General features: G+C 39.2%; 1 long non-coding RNA gene across 1 annotated transcript; it reads right to left on the reverse strand.

Moving 5' to 3' along the window:
* Positions 1-2794: 2794 nt before the first annotated feature.
* On the reverse strand, positions 2795-7893 carry LOC138987012 (uncharacterized). The gene is made up of 3 exons (XR_011463513.1): positions 7767-7893; positions 6914-7007; positions 2795-2947 (listed from the first exon to the last, which is right to left on the reverse strand). It is a non-coding gene; the product is annotated as an uncharacterized lncRNA (long non-coding RNA).
* Positions 7894-11971: the final 4078 nt, after the last annotated feature.

Raw genomic sequence — 11971 nt, forward strand, 5'->3', positions numbered from 1 at the left:
TCCTGAAGAGTCTTCTCTGAAATCAATTTGAAAGTAAGTCAAACATCTCAATGACACTTTGCGTTCTCTTGGCAAAACTCTTTTATTTCTTTGCCCTGAATTTAAATCCAGATTTTCAAGAAATTTGCCTGTTACTCCAGGTGTTTCTAAAACTTCCTTCTTTTGAAAGACAGTCCCAAAAAATGAAAAGGACATCTTTTTTGGGTGTTAGTTCTAAAAGGTCTTGTCAGGTCTTCTCAGAAGTTCAGATTAAAACCAGAATCACTGGTTGGGGCAAGATTTGGATTACTGTGATATTGAATGGTTTGCCTTGGAACCTTGAACAGAGTCATTCTGTTGTTTTTGAGATTGCAGTGGAACTGCAGGACTCTTTAGTTGACCATGATGGTTTCCATTTCTTCTAAAGATTTGACAGTAGTAGATTAGTGGTCATCTGAGTTAAATTCACCCATTGCCAGTCCATTTCAGGAGTGATTCCTAGAATGAGAGATGTTCACTCTTGCCATCTCCTGTTTGACCACTTCCAATTTGCCTTGATTCATGGACCTAACATTCCAGGTTCCTGTGCAATATTGCTCTTTACAGCACGATTCCCTAAATGATTTGCATTTTTTAAGTTGCCATATAGTAAATGGAATGTCCCACTAAACTGAACACTGAAAGCACAGAGCAGACCTCCTGTAAACAATGATAGTTGTAAACATGTTCTAAAGAAGTACACATGTGTCTGGGGCTCCTCAACTAACAAGTCACAGTTGGGAGAGGAGAGAAAGGGCGTCAGAGAGAAAGGGAGGTGGCCTCACAGTGATATCTGCTGCCCTCTGGGACACACCTGCCTCCAGGAAAGAGTCCAGGGATGAAGAAACACCCCATCCCTCAAAGCCACGTTCAAGTATTTGCTTTCACCACCCTAGTATAAATGTTTCACTCGTGACCTCAGAAAAATTCAGCATTTGGCTCTGAGGAATCACCTAGAGCCACAATCTCGAGGGTAGGATGAGAAAGTCATTGGGTGAGACGGAAAAGGGCTAAAACAGCTCCAGGAACAATTTCAAGCATCCCCTGCTTTTCCAAAGTTCATTTTATGTTACTTCACTTCTGTGAAGGGCCTACATAGGCACCTGTTTTTCATAATAATAAAAAAAAATCTGAAGAGGATTTTTGGTTTCATTTAAAAAGGCAAAAAGCTGAAACGATGTTCAGTGCATGTTTTTACAGTGAGAGGCATCATGTTCCACAAATAGGGAGACCGGCCCCACCGAGCTCCTTTCCCGGGAGTGACACCCCACCTCTCAGCGTCAAGTCGCCACACCCCTGAACCTTGTGTGGGAGCACCTGTGCTTTACTCGTGCATATTCATTTTATGCATCTACGAGCAGAACGTGTCCTCGGGTCCCTGCTTCTTTGGTTTATGATGTTTTGGTTTATGAAAGGCTTCCTAGGAATGCTCTGCTTTCAGATAGTAGGGAAACCTGGACTAGGCACTGGAGGTGCTGCGATCTGCCCTTTGCATCTTCCACACCCGCCCTGAGTCAGGTCACCATGTTATTTTTAGGCACTTTGTGAATTATCCTGCCAGTCACCCCCATGTTCATTTCCCCCGACTTCACAACCATGATTTTACATAGTGTAGGAAAACTTACAAGGATATAGTATTACTAGTTTGACTTAGGGCCCCTTTGGCAGTGACTATCTAGTTAGCTTTCACTTCCTACTCATCTCAGGAACCTGGCTCTATAAAAATTAGGCTTTAGAGACAAATTAATGAACTAAATTTATTTTGTGATTCTGTGTTTTGACTTACTTGTCTAGTCTTTTTCCAATGACTTTTTAACTTTTAGTTCTTCTAGGTAGAGTTTCTTATATTTTTCCAACTCTGCTTTATTAGAATCTTGAAAAGTTTTCATCTTGGAGAGTTCAGATTCCAAGTCTTTAAATCTGAGTTCCATCTGACTTCTTATGGAAGCAATATCATCCTCTTGGACCTGCTGTAAGTTTTCTTGAGATGCTGCTTGTATCTAAGTCAAATTTTAAAAGATACATTTCTTTTGTTAATGATTATAACCTGAATATAATTATTTTTATTATAATTATATTATAATATATTATTATGGGACAAATATAATTATTTGTCCCATTTAGTTTTGAGTCAGTAATTCAGAGAGCAATTTTAAACGTGAAAATAAGAAAAGTGGAACTTTAAAATAATCATCGTCAATGTGACATGAATTAAATCTGAATTATAAAATTAATGTGGAATCAATGTTATAGTAGTACTTAAGGAACTGGATAATTCAAAGACTAAGAGGATGAAGTGAAAATTTAGAAATTGAACAAGACAACTTAAGAATAATGCCAAGAGGATGGTACCAGTTCTAAACCACATATTTTTTTTCATCCTCATAGTCTTGTTTTATACCAATTGGTCTTATAAGTAAAAGGATTCTCTAGTGAGAAGCATTCTGAAAGATCAATTTACTGATAACTGTGATGGAAACTGAAATATTTACAAGGAGAAACAAGTGCCCCCTTCCTTCCAGAAATCTACAAAACACACTGCTCTAAGGGAAGTAGAGGAAACATATAAGCTGATACATCTAAAATGTAATTTACAGTGAGGTGAATTCAAGTACATGACAGATCAACAAATTAAGCTGAAAAAATAGGTTGACTTCTTTTAATTTCTCTATGAGATCCTGTCTTGCTCTTTCTTCAATCTCCTGATTTTATACTGCTCAACTTGAGTGTGTTCTACCATATTCAGTTCTATATGAGTTTTGAGTTTCACTACCTCTTGCTGCAACTTCTTGTTCTCTTTCTCTAGTTGCTCACATTTCCTCTGCCATCCTTTCATTGATAATAACTCCTGTTGAAGAACTCGATTTTTTGCATCCAGGTGCAGACATTGTGAACATGCAGTTTCTAGCTCTGCTGGAAGATGATCAATCTGCAAGAAGAAAACAATACCATTTGGTTCTGAGGGAAGTGGACTGAGTACCGCCTAACTCAAACCGAGGATCAAATACATATGATGGTATCTGTATTGTAGAATGTAGGACCTGGAATAACTCAAAGAATCAAGAAAGAAGTTCAAACCACCAAGAGTCACAAAATATATTCTTCACTATCATCTTAGTCTAAAAACATTTGCACTTGATTTGACACTCTTTTACTGTTCTACAGTAATACTTTTCTATCTTTCCTCCATAGAATGACTGCAAGTCACCTCTTAGTAGAATGTCTCTTACTCCTTCCCGCAGCTTGTCCCACGGTTTTTAAAGAAGTTTGAGGTATCCTGTATTGAGTTATCTAGGGCTGAGTTAATAAATGCCTCCCAAAAGAAGATTGTGAAAATAAGACTCTAAGGACTAAATATGGATTCTAATCCAATAAGCCTTTTTCTGAACTACAAACAGTTTTTGCTAATTTGAATTGCATTCCAAAGAAAAATGATTCACAGGGTTAAAGAAATCCCATTTCCTAAGAGTTTAGTGAGATGATCCATACATTTTTCTGAACAACAACAAAAAATGCTTCTTCATTCTTCTAACCCTTTGTTACTTTCCACAGATTAAGAGAACATACGAGCTAACAAAGGAACAAACAAAAACTATTTCCTGGAATATCAGTGACACAGAGTTGGAAAGAACTTTCATTTAGACAGAATGATTACTTTTTAAGTCAACGTGAATGGAGCTGGTGGTTTTCAAACATGTCTACAAATTCTTTGACACTTTGCTCATGAAATTCCCTCTCCTCAAGTATGTGCTAGTCCTAGTAACTGATTCCTCCTGGACAGAGTCTGGGGAAACTGCTGTGTGAGTTTTAAAGCTAAATAGCTTCTGACTTTTGCTCTGTGGGGAAGCCAACTCTTAGAATCAGTCAACATGCTATGAAGAAGCAAGGCCACATACTGAGCACATGTCAGTGTCCCCACTGACCACCCCACCTAATGACCCTTCCAAAAGCCAGCTCCAGTTGCCAGACGTGTGCATGAACAAGTCTTCAGATGACTGGTCCCCACCTTCACGACATCCTGGCTGATGCGACTGGAGAAGAAATGAGCTGGGCTCACTCACTGAGACTTGCCCCAACGCAGACTTGTGAACAAAGGAAATGCTGTTTTGAGTCACTAGGCTTTGAGGTAGTTTCTAAAGCAATTTGTTAACAATAAATAACTGGCACAGATACTGATATTAAAAATGAGGTTCAGTTTAGTCGCTCAGTCAAATCTGACTCTTTGTGACCCCATGGACTGCAGCACACCAGGCTTCCCTGTCCACCATCAACTCCCAGAGCTTGCTCAAACTTGTGTCCATCAAGTCGGTGATGCCCCCAAATGAGGTACTGCAATTAAAAAAGACCTGAAACATGTGAGAATGCCTTTGAAGCCGGAGGTAAGTGGCACTCGAATGGATGCAGAGAAAGAAATGAAAACCCAATGGGCTTCATGACATTGTACACAGAAGCCTGATGGTCCTTGAAGATGCTGCCAGTGTCAGCTTCTAGGCAAGAGAAGAAACTGACACTGAAACATGGGGGGCAGAGACTCTTGCCATGAAGCAGCTGAAAGTAAATCAATGAGAGGGATAACCTATCAGAAAAATTTAAAAAGAAAGTGAAAGTGAAGTCGCTCAGTCGTGTCCGACTCTTTGCTACCCCATGGACTGTAGCCTACCAGGCTCCTCCGCCCATGGCATTTTCCAGGCAAGAGTGGATTGCCATTTCCTTCTCCAGGGGATCTTCCTGACCCCAGGATTGAACCCAGGTCTCCTGCATTGCAGGCAGACACTTTACCATCTGAGCCACCTGGGAAGCCTAAGAAAAATTAAAAAGTATTATTCAATATAAAGGAACCAGGACTCACTGGGTTCAATACTGTATCCCCTTTACAGCATCTCCACATGCCCAATTGTCACATGATGCTAAAGGACAGAAATGGCTTCTGGGCTAAGATCAAATCTAGGGTGCTGCCAGGAAAACATGGTCTAAAGGTAAAACCTGTAGACTGTAAGTGTAAGACCCTGGAAAGACTTAAGGTGGTGCCTCAGATTCCTTTAAGGATCTTAAGAGCAAAAGAATGTTAAAGGTGTCATCCTGCAAAGTTTCACAGGAAGCCCAAGGTGCAGCTGCTAAGTCACTTCAGTTGTGTCCAACTCTGTGCAACCCCATAGACGGCAGCCCACCAGGCTCCGCCATCCCTGGGATTCTCCAGACAAGAACACTGGAGTGGGTTGCCATTTCCTTCTCCAATGCATCAACGTGATGCATTGGAGTAAAAGTGAAGTCACTCAGTCGTGTCCAACTCGTAGTGACCCCATGGACTGCAGCCTGCCAGGCTCCTCCATCCATGGGATTTTCCAGGCAAGAGTACTGGAGTGGGTTGCCATTGCCTTCTCCGGCAATGTCATATGTAGATGACACCACCCTTATGGAAGAAAGCGAAGAGGATCTAAAGATCCTCTTGAAGAAAGGGAAAGAGGAGAGTGAAAAACCTGGCTTAAAACTCAACATTGAGGAAACTAAGATCATGGTATCCAGTCCCATCAGTTCGTGGCAGATAGATGGGAGAACAATGGAAACAGTGACAGACTATTTGGGGGAGCACCAAAATCACTGCAGATGGTGACTGTACCCATGAAATTAAAAGACGCCTCCTCCTCGGAAGAAAAGTTATAACCCACCTACACAGCATATTAAAAGCAGAGATATTACTTTGCCGACAAAAGTCTGTCTAGTCAAAGCTATGGTTTTTCCAGTAATCACGGATGGATATGTGAGTTGGACCATCAAGAAAGCCGAGCACCGAAGAATTGATGCTTTTGAACTGTGGTGTTGGAGAAGACTCTTGAGAGTCTCTGGGACTGCAAGGAGATCCAACCAGTCAATCCTAGAGGAAATCGGTCCTGAATATTCATGTGACTGATCCTGAAGCTGAAGCTCCAATACTTTGACCACCTGATGCGAAGAACTGACTCATTGGAAAAGACCCTGATGCTGGGAAAGATTGAAGGCATGAGGAGAAGGGGATGTCAGAGGATGAGATGGTTGGATGGCATCACTGACTCGATGGACATGAGTTTGAGCAGGCTCCAGGAGCTGGCGATGGACAGGGAAGCCTGGCTTGCTGCAGGCCATCGGTTTGCAGAGTTGGACACAACTGAGCAACTGAACTGACACATAAAATACTAAATGCTAATGAAACTTTTTAAAAGTGTGGCTATATTTACATTTTACTTTCTAAAGATGCTCTAATTTTCATCAGTGGTTCAAGATATTCCAGGTTTTGTTAAATCACATCTTACTAAAATAATCTTTGAAAAAAATCCCATGCAAACCCCACCTCTTAAAAAAAAAAAAAAAAAATCAACAAAGGAAAAAATGTATTCTTTCAGAAAGAACTGTTCTATAGAGACATAGTATTCATTCCTGGTGAAGAGAACAAACTGCAATATTAAAAATGATTCATTCTCTAAAATTTCACAGAAGGGTTTGGATTACAAGAGAAATTCAGAATTCTCAATCAAATCATTGCTGAAATTTCCAGCTCAAACAGATATTTGTGTACCAATGTTCATGGCAGCATTATTGACAATAGCCAGAAAGTGGAAAAACCCTGATTTCATTGACAGAGGAATAAAGAAACAAAATATGGTCTATATAAAATATTGCTTTTCAACTGGATTCTCAGAATGTTTTTTAAAATCTTACTACAAAAATCATTAATTTTATGAATTCAGTCCACTTCTTCTATAAAGAGGAATTATGCTACCAGTAGCAAACAGTATCTGTAAAAATACAATAAACTCTTTAATCAATGACATTTGTCACACTGTCAAAATATTGTCATATATTACTAGTAAAAAAATTAAAATTCTTCCTCAGTATGACAGAAATTAAGAAGTTGACTTACCAGTCTTGTACTTAACAGGTTTTTCTGAAGGTGTTCAATTTTGCCCACTTGCTTTTTGACTGTAGTTTGTAACTCGGCATTTTCAATTTCAAGTCTAAAATGCAGATTTAAAATAATTATTCTCACACATGGTGTTTTTTTTTTTTTTTTTTGGTTGTGGACCATTTTTAGTCTTTATTGAATTTACTACAACATTGCTTCTGTTTTATGTTTTGGATTTTTGGCTGTGAGTCACATGGGATCTTAGCTCCCCGACCAGGAATGAAACCCACATGCTGTGCCTTGGAAGGCAGAGTTTTAACCCCTGAACTCTCAAGGAAGTCCTTCACACACAGATTTTTAAAATACCATACTGTTTCTGAACAAACATCTGCAGTTCAATTATATAGGATCTTAGAATTTTGAAAAGTAAATGATTTGGCAACTGTACTGTTTTTCTAGTTGTGTTTTGTGGACAATTGGCTTCCCTGGTGGCTCAGATGGTAAAGAAACTGCCGGCAATGCAGGAGACCCAGGTTTGATCCCTGGGTCAGGAAGGTCCCCTGGACAGTGAAATGGCAACCCACTCCAGGATTTTTGCCTGGAGAATTCCATGAACAGAGGACCCTGGTGGGCTATATCCATGGGGTCAGAAAGAGCTGGAAGCGACTGAGTGACTAACACTTCACTTTTCACTTGTGGATAATGTGCAAAATATGGAAATAATGGGGGGAAAATATGCATCTCAAAACAGCTCAAAGCCGAAATGTCACCCAGCTTCACAGTGATGTGTCTATTATCTGATTTAATTCTCATCTTATACTGTTTATCTGCTCTATACTTAAGTTGTTTTCTGTGCTGCTTTACATCATACTTTTGGATGTGATCCTGTGTTTTTTCAGCACATCTCACGGCCTCTACATGTTGATCCTGTGCTTCTTGCAACTAAAAAGAGAAAAAAGGGAAAACAACTGTTTTAACTACTGATAACCTAGCGAATCCGCCATCATCACTTTCTGTCTCTTTCATCTGCACATTGTTTACAGCTCTTTTCCTGCCATATGGCAGAGTTGAGTTGTTACAACAGACACCCTACAGTCCACAAACTGAAAATATTCACTGTTTGCCCTTTGTACGTTACTGACCTCTCCTCTAGCACTCAAATACATCATCATCCATACTTTAAAATAGATTTCCCAAATAATAGATAACGCCAACATATGGACTTTGAAAACCATCACCACACACAGCAGCTCACCTTCTTTTCCCTCCTCACTGAATCTGGTTACAGACACAGAAGGGGCCACCCTCCAGCCTTCCTGATATTAAGTTACTCAGACAAAAGATGCAGACTTGCTGTCCACGCCCTGCCCCTCCCGATAAACCTGCAGAGCTTCACCACCTCACAACCAGAAAGAAACGGGTGTGAATGTGCAGCAAGTGGTGGAAAATTCCACCCTGTGGAGCATGTTCCCTCTTTCTTTATTAGAGGCTTTGATTAACTTCAGAGATCTTCACATATTCTAACCAGTCCTCAGATCTTTCCAACAGGTTCCTATCCCAGAAAAAAAATGAGGCCATTCCCTTGTGGCTTATCTATTTTATATCTAGTAGTGTGTCTATGTTAATCCCAAACTCCTAATTTATCCCTCCTCCCCACCTTTGCCCTTGGCTAACCATAAGGACCTACTGGAGAACACAGGGAACTCTACTCAGTATTCTGTAGTCACCTACCTGGGAAAAGGAACTGAAAAGGAATGGATACATGTATAACTGAATTGATTTGCTGTACATCTGAAACTAACACAAAATTATAAATCAACTATGCCCCAATATAAAAGAAAAATCAAATTTAACAAATGAGATTGCTCCCATGGCCCTCGAGGAGCCTTGATAACCTGGCCTCCACCTGCCTCTGGACCTCAGCCCCTACAGCCCTCTCCCTGACTCACTCCATTCCTGCTGCTCTCAAATCCTGCCACCCTTCATTTTTATTGGGCAATCTGGTATTCAGATGATAGTAATTGATCCTTAAAATAAGAATTATGAGCAAATTGTAAATATGTTCGAAGTTAATAGCATAAATAGCAGTGGGAAGATTAGAACAAGAAGAGTTTGGTTAAAGCTCATCACTTGAGTCCCAAATTATGATTAATGACAAGTATATTTAAATGACTTGCCAATGAATTATCAATTAGTGACAATTCTTTAAAGAATTGAGATGCCATAAGAATAAATGATTCAAGACTGAAATGTTTTCCAAGTTAATTCAAATTTACATGAATAAAATTAAAATTATACCAACAACTATGACAAAAAGGTATGACAAGCTACTGAAGCCAAAGTACTATATATAAGTGATAGCATCTGGGAAACCTGGAATTGACTGTCAAGGTAATCCATGTAACTGAAGCTTAATTTCAAATTATTCATTTTAGGTTTGAGCGTTTCTTTTATCTGCTTCATCATTTTACTGACATGTGGTAACATAAAGATTAAAATTATTATCTTAATAGTAAAAGATTAAATTACTAATACCTGTCTATATTAAAAATTTAGAACTTAATCTCTTAACATTTCATCAAGCGACATGATGTCTACACTCAAAGTGAAGCATCTCTTGGGTCTAATTTTTATTTGCTGGATACAAGGTGTGCTTTTAGGCTTGTTTAAAGACCATATATTCACAGCCTGTGTATTTTTTCATTCACCTAGATTCAGCATTTAGCCAGGATCAAGAATCATTTTGAATTTTCTTTCAGGAAGTCTGAGAATTATTCCTTCTTCTGGATACTTACTTCTCCTTCTGCTTTCTCATCTTCATACTGACAAGGTCTCTCTTCTAAAGGATTCCACTCGTTGACTAACTCCTTGTCTTTTTCCATCACCATCAGACCTTGTTTCTCAATTTCAGCATGGACTTTCTTCACGATCTGCTGCATCTCGTCTTGGATGCTAATGACTGTCTTCTCTTTACTGTCAGCTCCATTTTGTGCATCACCCACTTGCTGTCGGAGCAACATGTTTTCACTCTGGAGTTGAGATAATCTCTCCTCTAAGGATTCCTGCTTTTTAAGGTATTCATTCACTTTGCCTTGTTTGTTCTGATACTTGTGTTCAATTTCCTGCTTTTGACACTCTGCTTGGCTTGGGTCTCTCTGGACACATTCTAACATCGAAGTCTTTTCTCTGAGATCATCTCTCGTCTGATGCAGCTTGATTTTTAGCTTATTGAATTGACTTTCCACTTCAGAAAGTTGCTGGGAAGCCATCTCACTGTTACTTCTCAGCTTAGTCACATCGAACTTCATTTGGTCCTGCAAGCATAACCTCTCGTCGTTTGCTTTCTGGAAGGCAAGCTCCAGGTCTCTTTGTGATGTCTGACCTTGATCATGATCGTGTGTGGCAGCAGCCAGTCTAGAACGGTAGGATTCCACTTCTGTTTCCAGTGCCTGTTTGCTTTGTTTATTGTTCTCCAGCTCAGATTTGAGCATTGTATTCTCAGCTATCAGGACATTAAGCTGACCAGTATACTGGAATATAGTCTCTGTTAATATTTCCTCTTTCGATTCCATTGCCTTTTGAAGATTTTCAATATCATCAAAATATTTCTTCTCCTTTTCCTGCTTCTGATTTTTTACTGCGTCTATTTCCAGTCTTAGGCTGGCAATTTCATCCTGCAGCATGTGGTTTTCATGTAACAGATCTTTTGCTTTTCTCCCACTATCAGAAACCTAAGTGAAACAAAGGAGACTTTTAGTTAGTACTCAATAAAATGACGTTTCATTATTTCCTCCAAAATGAAACACTAACCTGTATGTTTATACAGTGAAAAGATTGCAACAAGTGGCTCTCCAACCAGAAAAATAAGGTTTGATACAAACCTCAAACTTCATACAAGCAGAAACTTCCAAAGGTTCAAAAACTTAATTGAAGACAATGAATCCATGAAAGGAAAAAGAAATCCCAAGCGACTTTTCAAGAAGCTCAAAACTGAAAAGGCTTTTCTCTGAACCACAATGAACCCAGAAGGCTTACAATAAAAGATTTATAGATTTGACTACACTTAAAACTTGCATCTGATGTGGAATATTTATACAATGCAAAACTACTAAGCCATGAAAAAGAATGAAATAATGCTATTTGTATCAACAGAGATGGACCTAGACATTATCACACTATGGGAGGTAAGTCAGACAAAGACAAATCTTATATCATACTGCTTATGTGTGGAATCTAAAATGAACTTATTTCCAAAACAGAAAGAGACTCACAAACATAGAAAACAAACTTATGGTCACCATGGGGGAACGGAGGGAAGGGGAAGGGATAAATTAGGAGGTTGGGTTTAACATATACCATTATATATAGACAAGTGTACATAAAATAACCAATAAGGATCTACTGTACAACATTAGGAACTACACTTAATATTCTACAAGAAGGATCTGAAAAGGAATATGCATGTGTGATGTGTGTGTATGCAAAGAGTCATGTCCAACTCTTTGCAACCTCACAGACTGTAGCCCGCCAGGCACCTCTGTCCATGGAATTCCCCAAGCAAGAATACTGGACAGGGCAGCCATTTCCTTCTCCAGGGGATCTTCCCAACCTAAGAATCAAACCCAGGTCTCCTGCATTGCACGTGGATTCTTTACTGTCTGAGCCAGCAGCGAAGCCCCATTTATATAATACACACACATGTACATATATGTCTGAATCACTGTGCTGTATACCTGAAACTAATGCAATATTGTAAATCAACTGTGATTCGATAAACACCACCACTCGCTACCTTTAAAAACACTGCATCTAATACCTCCTATACAGCTACTTCACAGCAAAAGCCTTAGCTCTCTCTATATATAAATAGACTATATTTTGTACAGAAATTGTTTTCTTGAGAATATGCTACCTCTCTAACATTTTAATAGGCAATTACAGACTTATGCCTTTTGACAACTGTACTAAGCACTTCTACAAACCTCAACTAACTCATTAGCTATAATGATTCTGGAAAGGAAGACGTTAAAACTATATAAGTAAGCTGCAGGCTTTTCACCAGGTCTTCTGACTCTG

This window comes from Bos mutus, unplaced genomic scaffold (genome assembly GCF_027580195.1).
Source record: "Bos mutus isolate GX-2022 unplaced genomic scaffold, NWIPB_WYAK_1.1 CTG419, whole genome shotgun sequence".
Classification (NCBI taxonomy): Eukaryota; Metazoa; Chordata; class Mammalia; order Artiodactyla; family Bovidae; genus Bos; species Bos mutus.